The 6,216-nt window shown below is 35.8% G+C and overlaps 1 pseudogene; it reads left to right on the top strand.

Annotated features, from left to right (window-relative positions):
* Window positions 1–1,903: 1,903 nt before the first annotated feature.
* On the top strand, window positions 1,904–3,104 carry LOC128657926 (gastrula zinc finger protein XlCGF8.2DB-like; annotated as a pseudogene).
* The last annotated feature ends 3,112 nt before the right edge of the window (window positions 3,105–6,216 follow it).

Genomic DNA, 6,216 nt, shown 5'->3' with positions numbered 1-6,216 from the left:
TACATTGTTTTTACAAATGTTAATATTTTGATGTTTCCATTTCCTCTGAATCAGATTTTGGTAGGAAAGTCCTTCATGCAAAAACAAAAACCTAACTAAGACGAAAAACAGGAGGAAAGAAGGGGGAAAAAAGGGAAAAACAGCCTTCTCTCCAAACCCCCTAGCCCACCTCTCTAAAGTTCGACACCCACATAGGAGGAAAATCATTCAATAATACCAAATCCTCAAAACATTTAGAACTGAGAAAAGGAGTTAAGAATATTTGTTTGCACAGAAAGGGGATAGGACTTAATTACTGACAGCCAGCTGTATATATATTTAGAGATTTTTTTTTATGTAGCTAGTCCTTTATAAAAAAGATTTGAATATTATGTGTAGTTGGATTTCTTTACGAAATGCAACCATAGAGGGCGCTGCATAAGAATGCCAATTCTTAATAATCAGGGACCTAGCAGTCAATATAAAAATCTTAGAGTATTGGAATTGCGGTGCCATATCACTAGCTGTCCTTAGAAATATTATCTGTTCAGGAGAAAATTTGAAGGATAATTTAAACACCTGACTAAACCAATACTGAATTTTCTGCCAGAACTGAAATATTTTGGGACAGAACCAAAAGACATGTAATAAGTTATCATTGGGATATCGACATTGATTACAGACAAAAAGCTGCTTAGGAAAAAAGCGTGACATCTTAAGCGGATACAGATAATAATTATTAATATGTTTAAAATTTGATTCTTTCCAACTTGTAGGAATAACACATTTATCTAAGGAAGCAAAACTTTGCTTAATGGTGTCTGCCTAAATCCCCGGGAATATACTGGTCCAAATATTACAAGCTTTGTTTAGCTAACAAAAGATCATATAATAAGGAGATTGAGGTGTTGCCTGTCATAACTATTAATACAGCTATTAATCTCTGCCCAATTACTAAGAGACACTGATGAGCAAATCTGCTTAGATAAAAAGTGGCGCAGCTGAAAATAGGTAAATAAATTATTCCTGGATAAACCAAATTGATGGAAAAGAAGGATTTCCATATTCTCTGAAAGAGCTTGAGCCACATATTTAAGCCCCTTCTCTTCCCATGATCTGAAGATTTTATAATGATTCCCTGGAATAAATTCAGGGTTTCCAACTATAGGTAGAAATTTTGAAACATATGGTTCAACTTCCAGGATATTACAAAACTTTGCCAGGCTACAATGACATTTTTAATTGTAATCAATAGTTTAATTTTAGGGGTGAGTGTCTGCAAGACGCAATGTAGAATAGCCTTTAATGCAAAGGGTTGTATGAGAAAGCTTTCTAAATCAATAGTTGCAAAATTATAAGAATCTGTTATCCAGTCCTGAGCAATTTTAACTAGGGTGGCGAGATTATAAAGTCTAAGATTGGGTAGTGCCAAACCAGCTGCACTATGTTTTTGCATTAATCTATTTAAGGAGATGCATGATTTTTTCCCACCCCAGATAAACCTGGATAGACACATTTGGAATTGTCCTATGTCTGTATTAGTAAGGTAAAGAGGAAACAATCTTTACAATTTCAATATAAAAGGCATTATGAGTGCAAATAACTAAAGCACTAGATTATTATTATAAACATTATACATTTACTTTTTATTTGAAATGCTAGTCTGATGTGAAGAAAATCTTTTTTTACAAATACGGGTTATAAATGCAGAAGTCTACAAAAATAAAACTTAATTATTATTATCAGTTATTTTAGAGTGCCAACTGACTCTGTAGCACTAAACTGATTGCTTTGTGCACACAATAGTTATAGAGAGTAGTTTTGGAACTCAAATAATTAAATTACGAAAGTTGTCTGTGAAAACTATTTTAAAAGCTCTTATTACATTTCAAAGTTATAAGTTAAAAAATTATGTCATTAATAAATAACATTACTCCCATTTTATTTCTTATTAACAGGTGAATTTACAAACTGCAATAATCCAAGTCATGGTCAGAGTGCTAATATTTTAAGTCTTCAAAATCAAAGAAGTCACTTGGGAAATATATGTTCTGACTGTGGGAAATGTTTTACCAGGAAATCAGTACTTATTAGGCATCAGAAAATTCATATAGGAGAGAAATCATTTTCATGTTCTGACTGTGGAAAATGTTTTAATGAGAAATTAAATCTTATTAAGCATCGGAAAATTCATACTGGAGAGAAAGCATTTTCATGTTCTGAATGTTTGAAATGTTTTACTCTGAAATCAAATCTTAGTAAGCATAAGAAAATACATACAGGAGAGAAAGCATTTTCCTGCTCTGACTGTGGGAAATGTTTTACTCAGCAATCAAGTCTTATTATTCATCAAAACATTCATACAAGAGAGAAAGCATTTTCATGTTCTGACTGTGGGAAATGTTTTACTCAGAAATCCTCTCTTATAATGCATCAGAAAATTCATACAGGAGAGAAAGCATTTTCATGTTCTGAATGTGGGAAATGTTTTACCAGGAAATCACATCTTTTTGAACATTCGAAAATTCATACAGGAGAGAAAGCATTTTCATGTTCTGACTGTGGGAAATGTTTTACCAGGAAATCACATCTTTTTGACCATCAGAAAATTCATACAGGAGAGAAAGCATTTTCATGTTCTGTCTGTGGGAAATATTTTACGCTGAAATCAAATCTTAATAGGCATCTGAAAATTCATATTGGAGAGAAAGCATTTCATGTTCTGAATGTGGGAAATGTTTTACCCTGAAAGGACATCTTGTTACTCATCAGAAAAATCATATTAAAGAAAATTGGTAAAGTCACAGCTTAAAGGAGCAGTTCACCCAAAAATTGTATCACATTTAAATTGTTCCCAATGGTCCAGTTTACCTGCTGGAGTGTATTAAATTGTTTACAAGTAGCTCCTTTACCCCTATTTTGGCCTTTGAAATAGCTGATTTAGCTTGTGGTTTCCCAACCTATACTGAAAGTTTTTTTTTTTTTGTAAAATATTTTTATTGCGGTATAAATGCATTACAACAAATAAATGACATAAAAGTAAAAGAGTTACAATAACCGCTATATCTTCATATAGGGTTCAGTTTGTTGCATATCAAAAATATTAAACACAAATTGAAAATAAACCTCAAATTTTCTATTTTTTGTTGTTGCTAAGAAACTAGGGCATTTTCAAATATTATTTTCATATCTGATACACTCTTAGAGATATAGTCATAGCCATTAGGTCTCAGAAAAATTTAGCGATACAAAATACATACCTCACATTAAAACAAAAAGAAAGCTAGCATAAAGGAAATAGGAAATGTCACAATAATACTTTCAAAATAAAAGGTTGCGGTACATATAAGATAAACCGTTTAAGTAGCTCTTCCAATTAGGAAGATACATTATGGGGGGGAGTAAATTATGACAGCGAGTAAACACGTCTTTTGGCTCATTAGATACTTAAAAGTATTACTATGCTAACACACTGTAAAGCATGTCAAATATCCATACTATCATGAAGGAGGAACTCAACAAAACAAAACATTGGATGCAGGCAAGCCCTAAACCAACACTCATCAATGGATTTAACCTTATAAACCTAATTAACATCTCAAGTAACCAAAGGAAAGTAACTTCACCTTTGTCTTCTTATATAGTGAGAGCATTAAACATCATATCCATATAATAAACCCGTGCGTAACTTCACCACTTCTCCCATGTAATTATGTGACTATCTGTGTCAGATCCCTCAAGGTTTAGGTATCCGTCTGTCTCTGTTTTTAGGCACTACATAAAAATTGAGCGACATAAAAACGCACCTGACCAGCTGTCTTGGCCACTGACAGCCGGCCCAGAGCGACATCCTGCACCCTAGTGCCCAATAGGATATGGAGGGTGGATCTGTAATGAGCAAGGCTTTAGTGGAAAGTATATTGGGCATATGTATCGATAGCTGTAATATGTGATCAGGGGGGATACATATGGTCATCGCACATTATAAAAGCAGTAATATAAATATACATGGACATTAAGCCATACCATAGTAGTGATATAGATTGTCTTGAAATTATATATATTAACACTTACAGCAGCATTACTCAAGACTTCATATAGCCCATCTAGGTCAATCCCGTCATCCAGTCCCCTAAATGCATTCAAGAAACATGTCTATGATCTCTATATAAGGCTATAACAGTAATATAGTGTTTCCTAAGGTTAAGTTTAACAAAACATAGAACAGACACAAAATAAGATAACGTGATATTAAAAGGGAATATGGAGAGCAAAAAGGTTAGGCATTACATTAACTTGCAGTTCAATTGCGTAAGTATGTCCATATTGTAGCCATGTCTCCATCTATGACCAAGCATGGGGACTACAGTTTAACCAACACCTGCTCTCTGGGTGCCCAATACACATAGGTTGTAGCGGTTATCTCCGTGGACAGTACTAGCACAGGCTGTATGTGAGACAAACAATCCTCTTAGAACTGTAAAGTAAGAGGTCCCATTAATCAGGCAGAGCTGAATAGGTGATTCCAAATCTCCCATGCCTTCGTATGGGTACAATGCCTGTCTCTGAGATAGTCTGTAGGAGCCACCCGTACGCAGTGAGTGACAGAGCCAGATGTTGTAAATTGCAGAGTCAATTTGCGCACCTTTCCTGGCCCCCTCTTTTTGAGATCTAGACATTACCTCGTCTTCCACAATTGTAGAGCGTTTAGCACAATGGGTAATAAATCCTGCGTCCTCCGCCACAACAGGTCCTGTATCTCTGCATACTCTAACTCCAAGCTCCACTGCATCAGTGGTATTCCTTTCAGGTATGGCTTGCTTCTTCTCAAACGGGTAACTGGGCAATCTCTTAGTGAATATAGATTCTAGGATTGCAGTAATCGTTTGCTTCAGTTCAAGGAAATGTGTATCGAGAAGTCCCAGAATTTTCACTTCCCACGCGGTAGTCGCCATCTTGGTTGCTTGCATCCAGTAGCAAAATAACAATTATTCTGAGTTCCTGATGTTTTACAGGTGTTTATGGTCAATATTGCGATAATACAGCTCAAGTTAATCTGTCTGGTTTGACCGAGAAACCGGGAGAGAAGGGTGGGGATCCGCGGACCAGCTTTAAATGTCACCCGGCACTGCTTCTGGCCTGCTTCATTCAGGAGACGTAGCTGCAATATTCTTCGTGAAGGCTTGTGAATCCATTCTCAATAGGAGACTCTGGAGAGAGAATCTCAAAGACCAAGTTATTATATAATAACTTATAGGTTAAACTTTGATTAAATCTATTATTTGCTATCTAGCCTCAGGAGCTCTTCAAAAATACGTCTGCTTGATCTGGCAGCTAGCTCCGCCCCCTATACTGAAAGTTTTGATACTGGAGTCTCAGCTATTGAATAGCCTAAGTAAACACAGTCAGCAGAAGATGTTACACTCACAGTGGGGTGCAGGATAGTTAAGTAATAAAAAGATAATTTCTTTCATGTAATTGGCAAGAGTCCATGAGCTAGTGACGTATGGGATATACAATCCTACCAGGAGGAGCAAAGTTTCCCAAATCTCAAAATGCCTATAAATACACCCCTCACCACACCCACAATTCAGTTTTACAAACTTTGCCTCCTATGGAGGTGGTGAAGTAAATTTGTGCTAAGATTTCTACGTTGATATGCGCTTCTAAGCATTTTTGAAGCCCGGTTCCTCTCAGAGTACAGTGAATGTCAGAGGGATGTGAAGAGAATATCACCTATTGAATGCAATGGTTTTCCTCATGGGAGAGCTATTTTATAGGTTCTCTGTTATCGGTCGTAGAGATTCATCTCCTACCTCCCTTTTCAGATCGACGATATACTCTCATATTCCATTACCTCTACTGATAGCCAAACCAGTAATGAAATGGTTATCTGCTATATTTGGATGGGTGTCTTTTGGTAAGTATGTTTTTATTACTTAAGACACCTCAGCTATGGTTTGGCACTTTATGTATTAATATAAAGTTCTAAGTATATGTATTATACTTATATTTGCCATGATTCAGGATAATGTATTTCCTTTTGCAGACTGTCAGTTTCATATTTGGGGAAAAACATATTTAGGAAATATATTTTTCTTTCCTGGAGTCTTTTTTCAAATTGACTGCTTTTTTCTTTTAAAAATTGCGGGCAAAATTAGGCCCGCGAGGGCGCAAAATGCCAAGGTTTATTGCATCATTCTTGGCGCAAGAATTTTTTGGGGCGAAGGTACGTCC

The sequence above is a fragment of the Bombina bombina genome, chromosome 4 (assembly GCF_027579735.1).
Source record: "Bombina bombina isolate aBomBom1 chromosome 4, aBomBom1.pri, whole genome shotgun sequence".
Taxonomy (NCBI): domain Eukaryota; kingdom Metazoa; phylum Chordata; class Amphibia; order Anura; family Bombinatoridae; genus Bombina; species Bombina bombina.
Note: the sequence above shows the minus strand (reverse complement) of the source record. Positions and strands in the feature narration are given on the sequence as shown.